This window comes from Equus caballus, chromosome 10 (assembly GCF_041296265.1).
Source record: "Equus caballus isolate H_3958 breed thoroughbred chromosome 10, TB-T2T, whole genome shotgun sequence".
NCBI lineage: Eukaryota > Metazoa > Chordata > Mammalia > Perissodactyla > Equidae > Equus > Equus caballus.
In genome coordinates, this window is record NC_091693.1 from 14,370,588 (window position 1) to 14,394,252 (window position 23,665).

The following is a 23,665-nucleotide window of genomic DNA, read 5'->3' on the forward strand; positions in this document are numbered from 1 at the left end:
CTGCAGTTTTCAGATGGAATGTTCTGTATATATCTACTAAGTCCATCTGTTCTAATATGTTGTTTAAGGCCAATGTTTCCTTATTGATCTTCTGTTTGGATGATCTATCCATTGGTGTAAGTGGCATGTTAAAGTCCCCTACTATTATGGTGTTACTGTCTATTTCTCCTTTTCTGTCTGTTAGTAATTGCTTTATATATTTAGGTGCTTCTATGTTGGGTGCATAGATTTTTACAAGTGTTATATCCTCTTCTTGGATTGTTCATTTTATCGTATGTAGTGCCCTTCTTTGTGACAGGCATCTTGAACTGAATTGGGTGCTTGAGGCTTTAAGGAATTCAACTGAGATGTTTTTTTCCTGGAACCCAACTCAGTAAATAATGTAACACAATGGAGGGAGAGGGAGGGACAATGAATATCGAAATGGGAGAAAGCTGTAATGCCTCCCACATCCACCCCTTTCCTCTTAGACAGCATTGGGGGGGAGTGACTCCTTAAACCATGAGTCCTGCAGAGCAGCCCTTTTCTAATCCATTCCCTGCCCAAGTGATATGTACTAGGTGAGTCAGGTCCCCAGTGAGCTGAACACTTCACTCCCTTCTCTGCTTCCTCCACCCACACAGCTCAGTGCAGGGTGCTCTGGTTTGGCCCCAGGCCCAGGCCTCTAGTTGGTTTGAGAAGACAAGGCCAAGAGGGGCAGGCTGAGAAGGAAATCAGACACCAACAGTCATGAAAAGAGACAGGTGGGGCTGCCTCTGTTCAAAGGCCACAAAGTCTGGGTGTGTCTTATGACTGTGTCTGTGTTTGGAATCTCATCCTCTTTGTGACCATTGCAGGGAATCTCCCTCCTACTGCTTCCTTCTCATTATGCTTTCTTTCCCTAGTGCACCCCTTTTATGGCCAGAGAATGGCTGTGCAAATAGTTGACAATACAGTGAACATCATTCTGGAAGGTGGATTTTGTTCAGGAGACCTCAGAAATCTTAGGGTGTCCTCTGCCCAGATTAAATTATTAACATTTATTTGGGTGGGAGATAAGGTAAAATTATTGAGTTGTGCGATGTTGGGTAAATTACTTAACTTCTCTGACTCAGTTTTTTAATCTATAAAAACGGGGATGATATCACTCATAGGATTTTTGGGGGAAGAATGCAGCTACATATAAAGCCCTTAGGATATTGCCTGGTACATAGTGAGTGCTGAGTAAGTGGGAGCTATTATAATTCTGGGATTAGGCAAAGGTGCCACCCTGATCATCCAGGGTAGGGAGGCATTTTCTAGCTGGTGTCCTGACAGCCTGGCTGGAGATGAAAATGATATGGGAAGCTTAATTTCTGAGAGTGGAAGGATTGGGTAGCAGTAACGTATGCACAATATTCTGGAAAATGTTTTAATCCAAGGCAGAAATACTCAGAGGGTGTGTGGCTTCTGCCACAGTTATTGTTCCTGGGGGTCTGAGAATGTGTTCTAGAGTTAAATGGTTTTGCTGAAAGCCAAGCCTAGAAACAGGCTTCAGGGGATGTCTTGCAAATAGCATTCATCTTGCTAAAGGAATTCCCTGTTGTGGCCTGGGCATAGTTTTTGTCTTTGTAGTATCCTTATATATAAAGTGTGAAGAGAAAGACTGAAGAAGGATGAAATAAAGAAATGAATGTATAAATTAACAGGGCAGAATTGGGACTGCCATATCTAAGTTATGAGGAAGTACATGTAAGTTTTAAGTGAATATAAAAGGACTTTTTTAAAAAAAAAAAAACAGCGCTCTCCATATAAATATAGTGTGCCTCCTTCAGTAGATATCAGACTCCATTCCAAGAAGCAATGAAGCAGAATCACAAGACATGGGTAGCATGACCTTCTTTGCTAAATGGTTAGACTGAGTTCAGACGAAGTCACTGAAGACAGAGTAGATAAAGGAGAAAATTGGCAAGAGTGAGAGAAAATGGGATGGCAAAGGGAAAGGATTGAAAGGAGTGTTTACTGAGGGCTCATCACATACCAGGCACTGTGTTTACTGCCTTATGTATCTTAACTTACTCTTTTACTGTCATTTCCTAAGGCAGTTAAGAGTTAATCTATGTTACAGATGAGAAAAAAGAGGCTGAGGGAGGTGAAGGGACTGGTCCAGGGACATCCAGGCACTTAATGACAGAGCTAGGGTGTTTCACCTCAGAGCTTGTGCTCTTGTCTCTGTATCAGAAGAAAAGTGAAAGAGGAGGAAGGCAAAGCAAATTTTTGTTGTGGGTACAGTTTAGAAAAGGTAGTTGTGGCAGGCAGAATAATGGCCTTCCCAGAACATCCACATCCTGATCCCTGGAACCTGTGAATGTTACTTGATATGGCAGCAGGGACTTTGCAGATGGGATGATGTTAAGGATCTTGAGATGGTAAGAGTATCCCGGATGATCCCAGGGAGCCCAATGTAATCACAAGGGCCCTTATAAGTGAAAGAGGGAGGCAGGAGAGTCAGGGTCAGAATGATGCTGCATAAGAAAGACTCCGCCAGCCCTCACTGGCTTTGAAGATGGAAGGGAGCTGTGAACTAAGGAGTGCGGGTGGCCTCTAGAAACCGGATCAGGTAAGAAAGCAATTTGCTCCTTGGACCTCCAGAAGTCATACCATCTGGCTGACACCTTGATTTTAGCCCAGTGAGGCCAATTTTGGACATCTGACCTCCAGAACTGTAAAAACTGGGAGAAAAAAAAGTATGTAGTTTTTTTCATTCCAGGAGGTTACAGTCTGCTACCCCAGAAAAGAGACTGGAAGAAATATGCCGAATGTGAAACAACGATAGGTCTAGATTATAGGTGGAAAATGGAATATATGTGATATTTCCTTTTTCATATTTTATCTTAATTTTCAAAAATGAAAAATTAAATATTACTTTGTGATGTTATAAACAGAGATATATTCAATGTACTGTGGGAGTGCAGTGAAGGAACCATTCACTTGCCTTTGGGAGCCCCTTCAAGAGCTCTGGGAGAGAGTGCCATTTGAGTTTGCTAAGGGCAAGGGCAGGCGAAGGAAGAGTGTTACAGGTAGAGGAACAGCTTGTGCAAGGGCAGGAAGGGAGAAATGATAGACTTTGTCTTGAGGGGAGGCATGAGGCTTTGTCCTTCAATCTAAGAGGTCCATCACTTCAGTGGATCAAACCCAAAGGAATGCATCTCTAGGCGTCAAGGAATATGGTCAGAGACCTTTTATGGGGGGAACCAAGACATTCTGGCAGCTCAGAAACATATCAAGTAGCTTTGGACTTGGTGACTGAGGAGAATGTGCTCATAATATATTCGTTGTTTAAGGCTCAGCCTTTTCTGCTTTTTCCCTCCTCTCATTTCTTGCAGTACTGAGGTGGGCAGGGCCCTGGTCCTCAAATAGGCCCCTGTATTTTGCAGGAGGATTTTTTCCTTTGTCAAGGGGTGGATGTGTGGCTCTTAGTTTTTTTGTTTTTTGTTTTTTTCTCACCACCAACTAGGGAAAGAATAGAGTGGCTCCTTTCTCTACTAATAGTCTCATAATGGAGCCATCTAAATCTCATCTTGATTCCTCTGCCTTCTAGGAAGCCAGGCCTTTTCCTGGCCCTTCTAAATCCTGGGGACTCAGAGGCCACACACAGCACCATGTGAGGGAAAAAACCAATAGCAACAAAATACAATAGCCAGGGGTAAATAAGAACTGTTGTAATTGCCTCTATTTTCTTAAAGTATGTTTTCCTTTCTCCCTTCCCCCTTTCCACCCTGATATGGTAGGGCCAAGTCCTGATCTCTGGGCACAAAGCTGCTATGGTTTGGTTCCATCCGCCAAGACAATGGGCCCATTTTTTTCTACAGTCAAAGGCCCTTGTGTTTGGCCCCAGGAGTTTCACCCTGAACTTGTGCCAAAGTTCAAGACTTCCTGTTCTGTTCCTTCCTGGTCATCTTGGAATCTGCAGGCTTGTGGGTGTGGTAGGAGGTCCTGATTTGTGACCAGGGAAAGGGGAAGGTTGTGGAAATCCCAGACAGTTATGCTTGGGAGAGTCTTCCAGGCCTGTTGGCAGAAGAAACAGAATTGTGGGCCAGGACACCTGGGTCCTGGTGCTGGTGACTAAGCTTTCACCTGGAATGAGTAGATTTGTTTCTCTAGGCCTTGGCTTTGCCTCCTGCACAATGGGGAGTTTTGACTAGATGAACTCAAGCCCTACAGCTTGAATGCCCTGGCTATGCATTGTCTTTCCCCTTCCTCACTGGAAATCTGTATCATCCCTTCATGGTCCAAGGATCCACCATGAGATACAATAAATTTGACTAATGTCTGTATGAGAGGGGACCAGCTGCCAGGTATCATGTACCCTGTTGGCTGGCCTTTAGGATAGAGTGGAGTGGGTGGAGATTTTTGGCCTGGTGTTATTTGGGGGCTCTCTTTGGTAGTGGGAGGGGTAGGGTCTTGCCAAATTGTGAAAATCTTGACGACCAACCTAAGGAGTCTGGACTCTTGTGAGTGGGTATCTGCCCGAGGCTTTAAGTGGGAAGTGACCTGGTCAGGTCTATGTTTCAGGACACGCACTCTAGCAGCTGATTTGTTGGGAGAAGTGTGGCTGTGTAGAGTCCACATGAGAGTCTGAGATCGGAACTGGGAGGTCAGAGGGCATGGAGAGGAGGGTCCAGGAGCACCATTTGAAGAATTGGCGGGCCTTGGTGAGTGACCAGAGAGGAGGGGGTGGTGAGGAGGAGGCTTAAAGATGATTCAGAGCTGTGTTTAGTTTGGGCTCCTGGGTGGCTCAGATGTCATTAGCCCTGAGATAAGGATGAGGGATTGGTTGGCTAGGGACTAAGATGCTAAATCAGCTTTGAATGTTTAGATATGATGCCTGTGGACTCTCCAGATGGAAAAATATTGTATAGGCATTGGGGAAAAGCTCTACAAGGAGGCTGGGGCTGGCATGAGTGAGTGGTGGAGGGTGAGATGGAGAAGAGGGGGCGAGCCCAGAGTCTGTGCCTGTGGGATACTGCTCGGCCTGGTCTCATCACAAGCCACAGGGCTGAGTCTTACTCTTCTTTAACACTTTCTCTGTTGCTCACAGTGACTTTTCAGAGTTTGAGCCCAGATACATATTCTAGGCCTGGGGGTCACATATTAATTGCCTAAAGGAAAGGAAGGACTATTGGAAAAGATAATAAAGAAAAGCAGGCAATCAAAACACATCCTATACTACACTTTAACACTCATTATAAAACATAAAAGCACATGTAAATTTAAAGTTTTGTTGAGAACACTGTGTCCACAAGGAAGAAAGGGAAAGGGTGAGACTAGGAGGGCAAAGGGGAAGAGGTAACTTAGAAGGATTAAGCTAATAGCTAGGCTACTAGGCTAGAAATCTCCTTGGCAGGCTCCTTGTAGCTTAAAAGTTACTTGACCTGTCAGTTTCCTGGTAGTAATGAGTTTTATATGTAGACATTGCAACGTGAAATACTAATAACCAAAAAGCATGGTGTGCTTACTAATTATCGTACAACTGACAACTAGTGCAACTAAGTGTGTACTAATAGAACAAGTTATAGCCAACAAATACTGTGTACTTGCTACATGCCAGGCAGTGTGCTAAACACTTTAAATAACTAGATTACATCATTTGATCTTCACAACAACACATGCGGTGGGTACTTTTATTAGCCCCATGTTACAGATGAGGGGCTAAGGTGTACTCATTTGCCTGGGGCCTTGCAGCTCGTGTGTTAGAGCCAGAATTTGAAGCCAGGCTGTCTGGGTGACTTCATAGCAGGTGCTCTTAATCTCTCAGCAGTCAGGTGGGGAAGTGATGTGGTAGGACTTCTTGTAGAGTGGTCCTCAGATCATCTGTATCAGAATTACCTAGGATGTTTGTTAAAAATTGATGTCTAGGGGCTGGCCCCGTGGCATAGTGGCTAAGTTCACGTGCTCTGCTGCGGGGGCTCAGGGTTCACTGGTTTGGATCCTGGGTGTGGACCTACACATGGCTCATCAAGCCATGCTGTGGTGGCATCCCACATACAAAATAGAGTAAGATTGGCACAGATGTTAGCTCAGGGCCAATCTTCCTCAAGAAAGAAAGAAAGGAAGGAAGGAAGGAGGTAGGGAGGAAAGAAGGAAAGAAAGAAAGAAAGAAAGGGAGGGAGAGAGAGAGAGAAAGAAAGAGAGAGAGAGAGAGAGAAAGAAAGAGAGAGAAAGAAAGAGAAAGAGAAAGAGAGAAAGAGAGAAAGAAAGAGGAAATTGAGATCTATAGGTCTCACCTTAGACCAGCTGAAAGCAGAATTTCTCAAACACTGATATTTGAGACTTATTGAGTTGGGGCTGGGTGTCTGGGTTCTGGAAGGCAATGGAATCTTGGAAACTTGGCTAGTCCCCACCTGCAGTTTGGGTCTTGTTCCTTGGTGAAGTTGACAATATAGTCTATGCTGCTTTCTTCATCTGGGCTATTGGAGGGGTGCATTCCATTCTGAGAGTGGGTGAAGTCATGCTGACATTAATGCTGGAGGAGGCATTTTGAGAGTATCTTTTATTCACATTTTCCTTTCTCCCTTCATTTGCTCCTCTCCCCTCTATAACCTCACCCCGCCCACTCCCCAACAGGGGTGGGTTTCACTTCTCTGCCTGTGCCCTGCGTGGCTTACCACCTGGGAGGGACAGAGACAGGGGAGGGCAGGGGAACATGGTGTGGTTCGGTGCTCAGTGGGGGACGCACCCTGGGAGAGGAGCAGTTGCTCTGTGGTTCCTCTCAAGCCCAGCCAGGCTCTCACATGGAGGGGGAGCTTTCCATGAAGTTTAGCTGCTTCATGCTGAGAGTGTGATGAGGAGAGTGGAGTTGCAGCCTGGGGTGTGAAGTGGAAATCCTGTCACCCACAGTGGTGGTCTGCACATGTCCACGTCTTTTCTGAAATGGAGGGTTAATCTCCCTAAGAGCTTGGAGCCAGGTGATGCCGATAAACAGGAGGAAATGTGAATCTTTCTCTCATCCACTGACAGGTTTGCAGGGCTGATCCACTTACACTCTCTGCCTTGAGTGAGCACAACAGTGAGTTTTATACAGCTCACTTTTTGGGCTGTTCACACACCGTGGCCTTGGGGAGGTCCAGAGGTGTGGGGAGGGCCCTGGGCTGGGAGTGAGGAGAGCTGGTTCTGTGTCAGCTAAGCTACCAGTTTCCTTCGTTACCTCAGGAAAGTCACTCGCCCACTCTGCGCTTGAGTTTTCTTATCTGAAAATTGTTGGATTTGGGTAAGTTAATCGTGCGTGTTCCTTCTTGCTCTCAAGTTCTGCTTCTGTGATTAGCAGCAGGGAGGCGGGGACAGGTGTGGCAGAGCCCTGGATGCTTCTTCTTTATTTCTGTCTCATGTGCCTGCCTTCCCCCAAATGAGCAGGTAGTGAGTTCCGTTTGTGTCTCTTCTTGCACAGCTCTGTGTTTCAGTGGCCTGAAGATGCCCAGCGTTGGTATGGTGAGGAGAGTCTCTGGAGCCTGGGGTCCCCTGGGCCCTGGGGAAGGGGGACCTGCTTGGTAGTTTCCCTGCCATCTCACAGACTTCTCATGTTTTGGTTTGATGGGACTTCCCTCCCTGTTCTCCCCCCTCCTCCACAACCTACCCCTGAGCATCACATTCAGTTTCTGGAGTGGATTATGATTGTTTGATAACTTTCCTGGCTGTTTCCTGCCTGTGGGTCCCTGAAACAAACAGCAGGAAACTCTCATAGCCTTTGGGGTCTCTGCTTCATGTTTTCCTCTTTCCCCATAGAGCCTGAGAGAACACACAGGGCACAAAGAGACACATGTGCATGCTCCCAGCATTCATATTGGTGAAGGGGGGGGTGGGGTTATATTCTTAATATTGTCTGGGGGCCGACATAACACATATGTGAACCTGTGCGGTGTCCTAATGTCCTGTATGTTGCAGCCACTTAAGACTTTAGAGTGGGTGCTATGCATGTTTGTGAGTGTATTACCTGTGTCTGGGTGTGTGCATGTGGGTCAGAGTGTGTGGTCAATGGCTGTTGATGCTGAGAGGAAGTGATTCAGGGGCTGGAGTTACTCTCTTTGTATTTCTGCTTTTGTGCAATGTACTGGTAACTTGTGTTGTCAGATCGCTTATTGAAAAGATGTTAGAAATTTCCTTAATCTGGTCTGAAATTCACCTTGTTTTATTTTTGGGTGTGTAATGTATGAAGGTGTGGGCAGGTGGAGGATGAAACACTAGACCTTCCAAACAGTCTGAGGTCAGTTCTCAGAAATTAGTTGTTGATTGTTTGGCGATCACCACCCTTGGATTTGTGAGTAGGACCCAGAGAATTTGAGAGCTTCTGTGGCAGAGATATTGTCCTGTTCTGAGAAGATTAGAGACACATTGACAAGCAGGAAACAGGTCAAATTTGTGGCTTGTTTCTATCCAATATTTAGACATTCTGACCTTTAAAAATGATTTAATTTCACTGATACTGTCACCTGCCTACCAAGTGCCAGGTGCTGAATTTTCAAAGATAAATGAAAGCAATCATTATCCTCAGGAGCTAATATTTGGTCTTTTCTTGAACAAGACTTTCTGGGCCTAATTCACTCAGCATCCATCTCTGTCTCACTAGTAGCCTTTGGGATTTTCAGAACCAGATGTGTGAGGTGAGATGCTGGAGTGGCTGATGGAGGAGAGTGGGGCCGGGGTCCAGCCCTTGCACTTTCTAACTCTCCTTTTCAGGTGCACAGTGACCATGGGAAGTAGGAAACTGGGCTCCTTAAGGAATGCTGTGGTAGGTAGTGTGGTGAGGATGGCAGCTCTGGTGGTCCCTCAGCTCGTCTCTTGGCTCCTCAGGCTACGAGAGCATGCCCTCCAGCACTCCCAGAGATGGAGATTGAGTGTATTTCCTTGAGGGACTAGAAACAGGATTTGTTAGCTACTTTTAAGGACATTAGCACTGGGGCCAGCCCCATGGCTAAGTGGTTAAGTTTGTGCGCTCAGCTTTGGCAGCCCAGGGTTTTGCTGGTTCAGATCCTGGGCACAGACCTAGCACCACTCATCAGGCTGTACTGAGGCGGTGTCCCACATAGCACAACCAGAAGGACCTACAACTAGGATATACAACTATGTCCTGGGGGTCTTTGGGGAGAAGAAAAAAAAAAGAGATTGGCAACAGATGTTAGCTCAGGGCCCATCTTTAAAAAAAAAAAGAACATTAGCAGGAGCAGGCAGGGCAATTTGAGGCCTTGTGGAATTGTCTCTGGGGAACTGTGGTTACTTCACTCCATTCAGAGGAGATTGGGCAGTAGCTAAGGGTGGGGCAGAGAGACAGATGCACAACAATGCTCTGAGCAACTTTTTTCTAAGGCTCCCATACTCAGCTCGTATCCCCTCCCCAATACAGCATCCTCTCCACCACGCTGAGGCACTAAGTGAACTGGGGTGAGATTCCCCCTCTCTGTTGAAAACCCATTCTGCTAAGGCTTCGTGATGCCCTTTTGTGACTTCTTTCTCCCTTCAGTACTGCCTTTGATATTCATTTTAGCCTGATGTCACTTGAGTCAAATGAGTGGGGATGGGGTGAGTGAAGTTTTTCCAGACTCCCATTCTTAGGGTAGACCCTGGGCCCTGCACATTTCTACTTCTCCAGGATGACCCTGGGAATTTAATTCTAACCTGGGTCCTATTGTAGCTCTTTTACCAGCCTAGATGCTCCCTAAGTACAGTTTAACGAGAAAGAAAAACAGAGATAGAGAGAGACAGAGACAGAGAGAAGAGAGGCTTCAAGCATCAGGATGTGTTAGGTCCACATGCCTTTGCAGTCAGGTAGAGCAGACCTGGATTTAAGGCCTCGCTTTGTCCTTTTTTAACTGTGTGACCTTGGCAAGTGACGTAAGCTCCCTAAGACTCAGTTGCTTCATCTGTAAAATGGACACGATGCCCACATAATAGTTGTAATAATAGCAACATGTATTGAGCATTTACACTTATTAATTCAGTTAATGCTCATACATTTCTAGGAAATAAGTACTAGTGTAGTTTTCATCTTTCAGACGAGGAAACTGAGGCACAGAGAGGTTATTTAGCAGGCCCAAGTTAATGTAATTTGTAAGTGGTGGAGCTGGGATTCTGAACTTGGACAGTCCAACCCCAGAGCCTGTGCCCTTAACTACTGCACTAGACTGTGTAGTTCACAGAATGTTAACAGGAATGAATTGAGAATAGCATTTGAAGCACTGGGTATAGTAGGCACTGAGTAAATGGTAGCTGTTACCACCAGAGCTGAGAAGCCTGCTTCCATGTGAGCATGTGAAAGATGTGGCCCTGGGTCAGGATGAGGCAGAGAGATGGGTCCTCCTGCTGACATCGGGCTTTGCGCAGTATCAGGGCTTCTTCCAATCTAACTCTGTAGGACAGGGCTTGTTGGCAAAGTCTTGTCCCTGCCATCCCAAAGTTGCCTGACAGGCCCTGAGAGGAAAACACAGGAGCTGAAACTGGGTGGCCATAGGGAGGGGCTCCCTCCCAGCGAGCTTGTTGCTTAAGAATCACTTTTCTGATTCTGCTTCAGAGGAATCTGCCTGTTTATTTCCTGATGTCTTACCATTTGATCAGGGCTCCCAAGGAAGCTACCTGTGGAACAGAGTGGGGCTGCTGCCTAAATTGGCACAGGGTTAAAGCCAGGGAGCTAAGGAGACCCTGCAGGGGCCCAGGGAAATCCAGATGTGGGCTTCAGAGGAGGGAGTATCAGGCTGGCTCTGTTTTCCTGTCATGTGTACCTTGGCTCTCCACCGGGCCCTGGGAACGGCTCGGTCAGCAGTCAGCAGTTCCAGCACACCTGCACCACGCCAGGCGCTGGCTGGGCTAGAGGGAGCGTGGCTCATGGCTGAAGGCTTTTGGAGGCTGAGGGACCTGGATTCCCAGGATGGCTCAGCCACTGTTTAGTTGTGTGACCTTGGTTATTTATTCATCTTCTCTGAGCCTCAGTTTTCTCATCTGTGGGAAAATTGTGAGGATCAAGTGCAATAACATACATGAAGCCCCTAGAGCAGCAACTTACATGCTGTAGGTGCTCAGTAAATGTTGTGAGCCACGGTGGGTGTAGTGGGGGATGTGGAGAAATAGAAAATACAGTCCCTAATCTTTAAGGAGCTTATAGTCTGGGTAGGGGGAGAAGCAGTAAGACAGGTGAACATAGATCACAGCATCAGGACCGCATGCTCTATAACACAGGTCAGCAGGTGTAACGGACAGTGAGAGCTTTGGGAGTTCAGAGGTCGGAGAGCTGCCCTGTGGGCTAAGCTGGTCACAGAAGGCTTCCTGAACAGGTGTCCCTTGTGAATGTGCAACGGTTGGAGAGGAAGTTGGAGGGGCATTCAGAAAAGCGTCTGAGATGAGGCCAAGCAGCATAAGTTCAGGGGATGGAGAAGAAAACTGTTGGACTGGAACCAGGGGTTTGTGGGGCAGACTAGAGGGAGATGAGGTTCAATAGGTAGGTTGGGGCTGTTGTGAGGGCTTTGAATGCCACCCTAAGGATTTTGGGGTTTATCTGAAGATTTTTGAGGAGGGAAATGGCATTAATATTATGACCTTGATTCAGTCACTTATTCTTTTAACCTCTCTGGGTCTTGGATCCCTCATCTTTAAAGTAAGGAATTTGGACCATGTGATTATAAAGGAGTTTCTGTAGCTAAGGAGTCTGTGATTCTGTGATAGAGGAGATTATTTTGATGAGAAAGTGCAGAATTGGGTGGAAGGGAGAAACTGGAGGCAGAGGGAGTATTTAGGAAGCCAGTGCAATGTCAAGCATGAAGCTTCTTTCTGCCACTTGTAAGAGAGTCCAGGTGTGGGTGGGGAAGATCTTTCCTGTATGTTTTACGGACTTTGATGTTATAAATCTATAATAATTTGAGTTCTGCAAGATTCCTCGCCAGGAGACACCCGTTCTTGGGGTACCTGGAGAAGTGGGGAAATTGGTCAGCTGTTCCAGGAAAGGAGTGATTATTCGGTGGGCTTCAGGTGTATATCATTCCTATTCTGCAGTAAACCGGGAAGAATAAAAATAACAGGAGTTCCTTATTGTCCGTCTTTACATTTTTACGTGTGTAGAGATTTCCAGTTTACAAACTAGTTTCACAGGCATTGTCTCATTTGCTTCTCACCAGTCTCCTGAGGGAGGTTAGGCAGGGGCTCCCTCCATTTTATGGATGAGGAGAGGCCATAATTTCTCAGGGTCTCTCAGATCTAGGCTTCCTCATTCTCAGTGTAGTTAACTGTCTATGCTTCATGTTCCTCGGACAACAAATAGGGGCTCACTTCTTCTCTTAATTAATTCTACACACACTTATTAAGTGCCTAATATGCATCAGGTACTACACTAATTTGAGGTCCACAAGAGGACATATATTTAAGAAAAAATATTTTTGCTGATTGTAAAAGCAATATAAGCTTATTATAGAAATTTTGTAAAGTAGAGGAAAACATTCCCCTAATGGCACCTCCTGGAGACATAGATATATTTAGACTTTTTCTTTGGCCTATTTTTCTTCTTATTGAGATCATACTACATCTATAACTTTGTATACTGATTTTTCTCACTTGTTATGAGCTGTTTTCATATTACTAAAATTTTAACAAACATTTAGAAAATGTATAACATTATATTAATGGATAATGCATAACAATAATTTCCCTATTATTGAACATCTGGATTATTTCCAATTTTTTCCTCTTTTAAATATTGCTATGATAAACGTATTTTTGCACTGTTTGTTTTGCATTTCTAGTTATTTCCTGGGCTATATTTTTGAAAGCAAACAGATCATTTGGTCAAAGGAGTTACTTGAGCGCTTAATAAATATTGTAAAGTGTTCTCCCCAAAGTTGTTAGAATTATCTCTAATTCCATTGGCATTATATGAGTTGGAGTAAGGGGTTTTGAAATGGGAAAAGAACCTGTTTTCTATTGTTTTGGCAAGGGTGGCCATGAGGAAGACCTTGGGAAGATGGAACGTGCCGTTGGAGCTTGGCCCAGATGTTGCTCTTAAAGGATAGAACAATCCTGGACAAAGACCAGGCCAAGGCGTATATTCCAGAGAGGTGTTTTTTTTTAAAAAAAGAAAAAAAGACGGAAAAAAGGTGAGTTTCAGGCAGCAGAAGAAATTCCATGGTCTCGAAATTGGAGTGTTCTCTATGTAGGGCAAAGGAGGCTGCTTCCGATTGTGCTCAGGTCAGGGTAAAGGTCAGGAGAGGAGCCTAGAGGGCAGGAAGAGAAGGGCTCTCCTCTCCTAGTGGTCAGGATTTGCTTCCATCCAGTGTTGCCCAGGGTTTAGTGAAAGGGAGTGAAAAGAAGGTCAGGCCAGACCCTTGGCAAGCTGGTTAGGGTCCTGAGGAGCCTGGATCTGTTGTCCAAGCAAGTTTAAACCTGCCACGTGGTGTGCAGTGAGGATTCTCTGGTTAGGCTTCAGTTATCCTTGGTTGAAAATTGCTGTCTTTTTAAAAAATTCTTTTATATATTTTTTCTTGTTCTTGGTCCCTACTGAAAAATTATTCAGTCTTGGCTGAACTAAGCAGGAAAGATTTTTCCACCCAAGCATAACTAGGGTGGTTGGAAGAGCAACTCTAGAGAGCAGGTGGTGATGGCCATGGCCATCCCCTAGCCCTTTTTATAACTTTAATAGCACTATTGTGTTGTCATTATGCCTTGTTCTTTTTTTTAAAAAATTTTTATTGAGTTGATAGGTTACAATCTTGTGAAATTTCAGTTGTACATTATTGTTTGTCAGTCGTGTTGTAGGTGCCCCCCCTTCACCCTTTGTGCCCACCCCCCACCCCATCTTTCCCCTGGTAGCCACTAATCTGTTCTCTTTGTCTACATTTTTAAATTCCTTGCATGAGCGGACTCATACAGAGATTGTCCTTCTCTAACTGGCTTATTTCACTTAACATAATTCCCTCAAGGTCCATCCATGTTGTTGCAAATGGGACCATTTTGTTCTGTTTTATGGTTGAGCAGTATTCCATTGTATATATATACACCACATCTTCTTTATTCAATCATCTGTTGATGGGCACTTAGGTTGCTTCCATGTCTTGGCTATTGTAAATAATGCTTATGCCTTGTTCTTTATCTGATTACATATGTAATTTCTCATGCTCCTCTGAAAGCAACTTAAGGATAGAAACGGAATTTTTATTCCTGATTTTGAAAGTATCTGGCAAGATCCTACTTATATTGTAGGTACCCAATAAATATTTATTAAATTGAAGTCTTTTCCATGTGTCTCACACGTGGATTCCAGTAACTTTTCATTCATTCATTCATTCAATCCCTCAATAAGTATTTAGTTTCCTGAATGCTTACTAGATGCTAAGCATTATATTAGGCACTGGTAAACTAATGGGAATAAAAACAGAGTTTTAGTGCTTGGGATATTGTGATTTATAAGAAATATATATTTGGTCATTCAGTTGACCAAAATATGTTTCTCATATATATGTGGTCTTCGTCCACAGTTCTTGGCTCACAGCTTCTGAAACCTTTGACATTTCTTGTTTACGTTAACAAAGGTGACTTTTGGACCCAACCCAGTGTGGGGGCTGGTTGCCAAGAGAACCAACCATGTGATCAGAGGATTGGAACTTTTGGTCCCACCCCCTGATTTTCAGAGAGAGGAAGGGGGCTTGAGGTTGAATCAATGGCCATTGGCCAATGACTTAGTCAATCATACCTATGTAATAAGCGTCCATAAAAACCCAAGAGGACAGCTTGTTGATCCTTTTTGTCTTGGAGAGCTTCCAGGTTGGTGAACGCATGGAGGTGCTCAGAGAGTGGCGTGCCTGGAGAGGCATGGAAGCTCTGCTCCCCTTCCCTCATACCTTGCCCCACTCATCTCTTCCACCTGGATGTTCATCTGTATTGTTTATCATATCATGTGGCCACTGAGCACTGATTGAAAGTAAGGTTGGTACCCTTTTTCCTGTGGTCACAAGCCAGGCAAAATTGCTTTCCAGGTTAGAACTGACCTTGAAGATATTTTTTGCATGACCCTTCTCAAGATGTCTCCAAAGACGTTCTCCATCTTGTGATGAGTCTTTCTTCCAAAGTAGACAGTGGGTTCCTTTAGGGCAGGAAACGTGTGTTTATTCATTTTTGTATTCCCAGGACTTTTCACAGCATGTTACATAGTAGGTGATGCTAGATATTTGTTTTGTGAATTTGAAATTCATTGTTTTGGATTTGAAATATGTTTCGTGAAATATGTTGTATAGTTCAGTTAGGTGCTGATTTCCCTTCAGAAGCCTTTCATTTATTTTTTATTTTTATTTTACTTTTATTTTTTTTGGTGAGAAAGATTGGCCCTCAGCTAACATCTGTGCCAGTCTTCCTCTGTTTTTTGTATGTGGGATGCTGCCACAGCACGGCTTGATGAGCGGTGTGTAGATCCATGCCCATCTGAACCTGAAAAACCCAGGCTGCAGAAGGAGAGCACAAGCACTTAACCACTACGCCACTAGGCTGGCCCCCTGAAACCTTTGAAATCTGTAGCCTAATGGGATACTGAACATATCTAAGGCCTGAGAAGGAGAGGAACTCTAGGACATGGGAGAAGTTAGCAGAATGGGAAGTAAGTTACTTCTCAGAAATATTTAGCAGTTGAACTGCAACAATTTCAGGAAGGTTCTGGGCCACAGGTTGTAGGTTCTTAGAAAGTCCTATTAGGGAGATTGGGAAGCTCTGGGTTCCCTTTATCACCTACCGTTATACAAAGGCCTTTCGTTTCTCGTACTTTAAACTGCGGTTGAACTAGATGACTCACCACTTTTTCCTGATTCTTTGTCTTTTGTTTCTTTTCTTCATTAGGAATATCCTCCTCCTTTATGCCATTATCATCATCCTTCAATTCCCTGCTGAAATGTTACAGTCTTCCTATGGAACGCTGTGGAAGAAATAGTCTCTCACTACGTCAAACATCTCAACTTTTAGACCCCCTCATGGTACTACATGCTATCTACTAGAATTATAAACGGGTTATCATATATAAATAATTTAGCTCTGCATATTCCATAGCCAGGACCTTGTAAATGTTGAATGAACTATGTGGCTGAACTGTATTACTAACTGAGTGTGATGGTTAATTTTATGTGTCAATTGGCCTGGACCATGGGGTCCTCAGATATTTGGTCAAACATTATTCTGGGTGTTTTTGTGAGGATGTTTTTGGATGAGATTAACATTTAAATCAATAAACTGAGTAAAGCGGATTGCCCTTCCTAATACAGGTGGGCTTCATCGACATGCTTTTTCTTGCCTTCAGACTTGAACTGAAACATTGGCTCCCCTGGGTCTTGAGCCTGCTGTCCTTCAGACGGAAACTACACCATTGGCTCTCCTTGGTCTCTAGCTTTCTGACTCACCCTGCAGATTGGGAATTGTCAGCCTCTATAATCACATGAGCCAATTCCTTGTAAGTCTCTTTCCGTATATCTATCTATCTATCTATCTATCTATCTATCTATCTATCTAGATATTTATCTATCCTATTGGTTTTGTTTCCCTGGAGAACTCTGACCAAATACACTTAGCGTCAGGATTTTAGAAATATTCTAGAGGAAGGAAAAGAGTTTTATCTACCTTTCCTGGAACTCAATTAACATGACGCACACTTTAAAAATGATGCTTAGCTTTGATACCTTTTCATCTGTGCTCTTCTCCCTTTTCCAATACTTCAGGCACATAGGACTTCAATGCTTCCGTTAGCCCTCCACAGTAATACCTGACCTAGGCAACCCTGTTCCTCACTTAAGCCCCCAGTTTTCCTTGCTGTTGAGTCCTCTTTCCAACCGTGCTCCATCAAAGCTCCCAACTCAGTGTGGTAGGTTGGATGCAGGTGGCGGGGAAAAGCAGTCTGACTGTTCGAGTGATTCATTTATGGTTGAAAGTTCTGTAACCTTCTCAGAATCATTTGCCAAATGACTTGGATGAAATATCAAGTAGTTTAATAAAGTGGGGTGAGAATTTTAGGCAGAGTGAGGGTGCTATCTCTGAGTAATTGCCCAATGGGCAGGCAGGATCACCTTCCTGGGGTCAGTCTTAGGGTCAGCACCTCCTATGCACTTACTGCCTTGACGCATTCTTCCCCTTTCCACCTCTGAAACCACAGCTCCTCTAAAAACAACATCAAATAAGCACTCCCGCTGAGGTAGCAATGGAGATTCTACTGCTGATACAAGAAGAGAGAAAGAGGGCAACCATTTGCATGTCTCCATTGAATCTTTGTAAGTTAGCAAATACTTATGGTTTTAAAGGGCCCATTTTAGAAGAATAGAGACTATTTTAAAGATGATGAGAAAATCAGTAGTTTTATGTCATGTGTGGCCATAAATGGAGAAAAGACTGGGTATGAGAGCAGATTTTAATGAGATATTAGAGGCTTCCTGTTTGAGAAGATGTTGGTAAGTCAAGTCTGCAGTGAAGTTGCTCTGGCTTAAAGTACTTAGCACCTAGCATATGATAGGATAGATCTTCCTTCCACGTTTCCTGTGGGAAGGAGGGGCGAATTTAGGGGAAAGATCATGATTATAAAAGAAAACTACAAACTCCCTGCATCTATTTTAATATTTAAATATATTTAGATCTTTTTTATATTTTAAAAATTCTCCTTTGAACCCTATTTCTCATGCTCTGACTTCCACTCTATCACTTTCTTCCTTTTTATAGACAAATTTCTTAAAAGAGTTGTTTTCAGTCACTATCTCGATGTACTTATCTCCCATCTACTCCTCAGCACTGAGGAGTTGATTTTTTCCTCCTGTCATCATACAATCAAAACTTCTGTAACCAAGGTCTCTGATGGTGACATTGTCCCCAAGTATGATAAACCCTTCTCACCTTTGTTTTACCTGATGTCACAGGCACTCCCTACTGTTGACCACTGTTCATTCTGGAACTGTTGCCATGGCCCTCACTCTGTGGCTTCCCACCAGTCTGGCCGTTCCTTTTCAGTTTGGCCACCTCCTCTGATCTGCACATCCCATAAGTGTCAGTGGTCTTAAGAGTTCTGTCCTGTGCCCTCTTCTCTTCCTATGTATATTCACCGGGCCCTTTGTGGCTTCATTTGTAATCACTCTCTCTTGAGTTGTATATATTAACTGTCTATTGGATATCTGCCTTTGAATATGCAACATGTCCCAAACTGAACTTATCTTACCTCCAAACCTGATTCTTTAAAAATATAGATATATTTTTAGTGGCTGGTACCCACAGTGATCTCTGCCAGAAACCTGGCCACGTTCTTGAGTCCTCCCTTTGTCGTTCCATCATCTAGTCAGTCACTGAGGCTTCACAATGCTGCCTCCTAAATATCTCTCTAACCTGTCCACTCCTTTTTCCAACCTTACTCACACTACTGATTCAAGCCACCACCATTTCCTTCTCTAGATCACTGCAATGGTCTTCTCCTTGAATCCCCTCCTTGCCTTCAGTGTAATTCCATGCCCCCTCTAATTCATGGTCCACAGTGCAGCTAGAGTTGTCTTAGAAAACAAAATTCTGATCATATCTTTTTCCATTATTAAAGTCCTTTAATCTTCCTGTATTGCTCCCATGATGCATTTGGTCTCTTCAGCATGGCTCCCAAGTTTTTGTCATGTCACAAATTTAAAACACCTCAGTCTTCTCCAGTTTCACCTGTACCAGTCCTGCCCATCATCCCACCCCAGTTCTTACACTTTATACTACAGTCACACCACACTACTTTAATTCCTTAAATGTCCCTGCTCTCTATAGTGTTGGGGACTTTGTTCTTACTCTGCCTGGAACACCCCTTCATGCCTCTTTATTTTCCTGTCAGTTTTAGTTACCCTTCAGGCCTTGGTTTAAAGCTTACTTTTTCTGTAATCCTACGCTAACACACTAACCCCAGTTTATGATCCTGCGGTACCACACGCTCACACCTTTTGTAGCACTTACCATGCTCTCCTGAGACCACCTGGTGAATGTACTGTAAGCATCTTGTAGGGAGGGACTCCATGTCTCATAGTTGAATTCCTGGGGCCTAGAAAAGTACCTGTCACATAATAGATGCTCAGTAAATATTTGTGCTATCAATGAATGATTTATCATAGCTACTTTGTACACGTTTCTCATTAAACCAATTGAACAAGTGATGGAGGTGGTTGAGAGAGAGCAGAGATGAGATCAAGGCCTTGATGTCAGGTTTTTTAATAAAATCAAAGCAAAATTTCGTGTTTTTGCCGTTTTACAAGCTGGCTATGGGTCTTAATGGGCTTATGGGATACTAAAGCTAAATCTAAACTCCAGCCAGCTGATATAAGCCTTATCTAGGCCTTACGATTCTTTTTTTTTTTTTACAACAGCTTTATTGAGCTATAATTCATATACCATACAATTCATCCATTTAAAGTGTATAACTCAGTGGTTTTTAGTATAGTCACAGAATTGTGCAACCATCACCACAATCAATTTTAGAACATTTTCATCACTCCCCTCTTCCCCGGAAACCCCGTACCCATTAGCGACCATTCTTCATTCCCATTCCCCCACCATCTCCTCCCTCCATCCCCTGGAAACCACTAATCTACTTTTGTCTCTATGAATTTGCCTATTCTGGATGTTTCATATAAATGGAATCGTATAATGTATGGTCTTTGTGACTGGCTTCTTTCACTTTGCATAATATTTTCAAGATTCATCCATGTTGCATCATGTATCAGTGCTTTATTTCTTTTCATTGCCAAATAATATTCCACCATAGACCCCAGTTTTTTTATCCCTTCATCAGTTGATGGACGTTTGGGTTGTTTCCACTTTTTGGCTGTTACGAATAATGTTGCTTATAAACATTTGTGTACAAGTTCTTGGGTACCCATTTCTCTTGGGTATATACCTGGGAGTGGAATTGCTGAGTTATATGGAAACCTTAGGATTCTTAAGAAGAGAGGTTGCTTTAGAGAATAAGCTCACAAACACATAAACACTAATAGCTCTTGCTCTTTAATTTGTTAATTTAGCAATAGGCAAGTTGTACAGCTGGTTCTTTGAAGAACTGACAATCAAATTTCTTTGTCTAGTGTAAAGTAGCCAGTGAATGTGCAAAGTTTAATTCTCCTGTGTAGGATAATAAAGCGTTTCTTGGGTTTAAATGGAAGTGGGAGAATTTAGTGTCTGTTTCTGCCCATTTCCACTCCTGTTCCACCCCACTGCTGGACCACACAGGGCTGTGTGACAGAGGTATCCAGGAAAGCTTCGAGTGGGGGAGTGGGTCTATTAGCTGAGTTGAGCTACAATTAACTCACTGCTTCCATCTCTGTCTTTATGACAGGCATTTATTGTTCCTTTTGTATTACTGTTCTCATTGGCTCTTCTTTCCTCTTCTCCACACATCTCTGCCACCATATATACTCTTGGTTTTTTCCTGTTCTTCCCTTGCTGCTCAAACTCCTCGTCATGTCAGACTCTTCCTAGGTCCTATGTGAGTTAAGACAATAAAGTTACGAGATTCACGTGAGTTATAGGATTCCTTTTACAAGTATATCATATCCAGGTAAACATGGACACCTAAAAAGTAGTTGTCCTGAGTGACTCTATGTTTTTTCCAAAAGTTCTCTCATTCCTCAAAATATTTTGGCCACTTATCATATAGAGTTGCTCTCGAAACCAGTCTAAGCCCTATGAGAAGATCAGTTTCACTTCCTTGTAATCACAATTAGGGAGCCTACAACTCTACTTTGTTTATTTGTCTTCCTGTTCCCAGTTCCTCTTTTCCATTTTTGCTGTAGTCTCCAGGCAAGAAGAGTTCTGGGTTCAGGTGGGGCTCCACATATGTGGTGAGGCTGGTGGTCATAGAGAGTCCAGCAATGATGTGAGATTGGTGTGCTCCACAGGACTTTGACTTTAAACAAACCATGCTGAAGCTGCTCTTTTTACTGTGTTCTCTCCAGTGTCCCATTTCTGCCTTGTGATCTCCTCCCTAACCTTTTTTGCAGAAAAGAACCGTCAAATCCTAGGGCTGGGGACATAGTCTTGAATTGTCCACTTGTCAGAGGAAACTTGGGGAGAATGGGTAGGGAGAGGTACTTCAGGGGCTCCATTTCCTTCTGTTACTGGGGAGTTAGTTAATGTTTTACCAGCAGTTCTCCCTCTTGGGGAGACGTGAATCATGTTCCAGCCCCACATTGCTGCTCAGGGCAGAGGGCATTTTTTACAGAGAGTTGTGATTTGAGAGAGACCTGTATCTGACCTTCCTACTTTATCTTTAGAGTCTAGCCATCTGTGGCTTCGTATCTTCTCAGTTCTCAGGCTCTGGATCTTCATATTCTCTTCCTCTCTTCCTCTCTGCTCTGGCGGAAAATGAGGATGTTTACTAGTTGAGGGGGAATGAAACCTTGAAGTTTCAAAAGCAAAAACAACATAAAGCTGGGCTCCCTCCCCATCATGCCTCCCTCTCCTCCCTAGCAGTTTCTGCACCACCCCCCCAAAACCCCAGCGAGATGCTAGCTGATTGTACAAATATGTCTACAGGATTCCTCAAAGATGCGGCTAGGTGTGAAGGCTTTATGTTCTGGCTACCATCTTACCTGCTTTTCTCTTTTCCAGAGGATTCTACTTCTCACAAATAGGTATGAGGCCAATGTTCTAGAAATTCAGTCTCCCTTCACCCTTTGTTAATCTCAGAATAAGTGATGCAGAGGTTGTTTAGATAATATAGCTGTGGGGAGAGAGAATGGAGGCACTGGAACACCTGCCAGGGACGGGGCCAGAGAGCACCGTTAGTGAATGTACATCTCTGGAGCAGAGTAAGAGAGGAGGTGGAAACAAGGAAGGAAGCTAACAGAAGCCAAAGAATTGTAGGAGTTGAGGGTATAATCCATAGGGGAATCGTGATGGACTAGACAGAGGATTCTGGTGGTCCCTCCCCTGCTGCCTGAAAGAAGAGTTGCCTGATCAGTGTCTATTATGAGCAAGGCCTTAGGCTAGGTTCTGGGGATACAGAGATAAGTAAGACACTGTCCCTGCTTTACAAGTGTTGCAGTCTGACAAAGACAAGTTCAGTGACTAATAGGAATCAGATGAGATTTTCAATATGTGTGGTATTGTGGGCTGGGATACTGCCGCCACTACTAACAGATAACGTTTATTGCTCACCCACTGTCTTATAGGCATTTTATACCCAGATTAACTCGTTGACTCTTGACAACACCCCTCAAGTATATATTGTTATTGGCACCTCAAAAAGTAGTTGTCCTGGGTGGCTCTATGTTTTTTCCAAAAGTTCTCTCATTCCTCGAAATACTGTGGTCAATTATCATATAGAGCTGCTCTCAAGTATGTATTGTTATAATCTGCGTTTTCTAGGTAAAGAATCTGAGGCCCAGAGACATTACAAATAGCTTGCCTGAAGTCTCACAGTGGGGATTCAGGAGCAGGAACTCCAGCACAGGTGGTCTGGCTCTGGAACACATGCTCTTGGGTAACATGGCCTCTCATAAGTCATCCGGAGAGTGTGTGGAAGCTCTGCTGCTGCCCATCTGTGTGACTTTATACCACTGGGCTGCCCTTGTGCCTGGGACACTCTTCCTTAAAGACTCTGGTCAAGGGAGGACGCTCCTGTGACATCTTCTGACTCCTTCTGCATACCCCCTGGGCAATCACTTTATGTTTTTTTTTTTTTTTTAACTGTGTAGTGTTTATTTGTTGGAATATCTGACTCCTTGTCTTAGAAGCTTCTGGAGAGCAAGGACTTTTTTTCCTGGAAAATTTCAAACATGTGCAAAAGTTAAGCTAATCATATAATGAATCTACGTGTACTCATCTCATAGCTTCAGCAATTACTTCATGGCCAATCTTGTTTCAGCTATACCCTCATCTCCAAACCTGGAGTATCTTGAAGCAAATCCCAGACATCAAATCATTTTGTCGATAAATATTTCAGTTGTATTACTAAAATGTCGGGACTCTTTAAAGAACATAGCCACAACACCATTATCACACTAAAATTAATACTTCCTCACTACCATGAAATATTCAGTGTTCAAATTTCTGCAATTATCTCATACTTTTTCTCCTTCCCTTCCCATTTTTCTTTATTCTTTTATTTCTTTCTTTGTTGTCTCCCACCCCCCTTTTTTTTGCAGTAGAGTTTTTCAAATAAAGATCCAAATAAGGGCTTTACTTTTTAATCTGCATTTTCTACTCAGCACCTGGCTTAGTGCTTGACATATAGTGAATTCTTACTAATGTGTGTTGAATGAATGAATCTTCAGGAATCTATAAAATCTCCTGGTTGGATTGTGTGGCCTGTCATTTGTGGTTGGTTTCTTGGGATGGCTTTGGGTTTCTGACAGCTTTAGTTAGGGATTAACAGGGATGCTGGCTACCATCAGTGCCTGTGAACATTGCTAAAGGTTGGTGGGCAATGAGTGTATCTGTGACTCAGACACTCACAGGCTAGAAGGACGTAGGCCCTTACTTTCTTGTCTCTCTTTTTTGTCGTTAGTCTCTTGTCATCTCACTTTGAGTTTGGACTGACCATGTCTGGCTTTTTTGCTGTTTCTTCAGAACAGGGACCCTGAAGGAGCTCCTTGAGAGCATGAACAGCTTCATATGGCGCTGTGGTAGGCAGAGTTCTGAGATGCTACCCCAAGATTTACCTCTAATCCCAGACTGTGAATATTATGGGATATCATGCCTGCGATTA

General features: G+C 43.7%; 2 protein-coding genes across 3 annotated transcripts in view; both read right to left on the reverse strand.

Annotated features, from left to right (window-relative positions):
• CXCL17 (C-X-C motif chemokine ligand 17) overlaps positions 1 to 19,003 on the reverse strand; it is a 39,751-nt gene extending 20,748 nt beyond the window's left edge. The window contains exons 1-3 of the mRNA XM_003362327.5: positions 18,919 to 19,003; positions 15,767 to 15,886; positions 14,973 to 15,067 (exon numbers count right to left, since the gene is read on the reverse strand). The gene's annotated coding sequence lies outside the window, so the exon portion shown is untranslated. The remainder of the gene's footprint in view (positions 1 to 14,972; positions 15,068 to 15,766; positions 15,887 to 18,918) is intronic.
• Positions 15,767 to 23,665, reverse strand: part of LOC100065387 (cell adhesion molecule CEACAM1) — a 28,184-nt gene continuing 20,285 nt past the window's right edge. Inside the window, exons 9-10 of one of the 2 annotated variants that reach the window (XR_002811096.2) lie at positions 18,919 to 19,015; positions 15,767 to 15,886 (exon numbers count right to left, since the gene is read on the reverse strand). The gene's annotated coding sequence lies outside the window, so the exon portion shown is untranslated. Of the gene's footprint in view, positions 15,887 to 18,918; positions 19,016 to 19,944; positions 21,309 to 23,665 lie in introns of those variants that run through there. The other variant, XM_070224553.1, reaches the window with a different exon arrangement.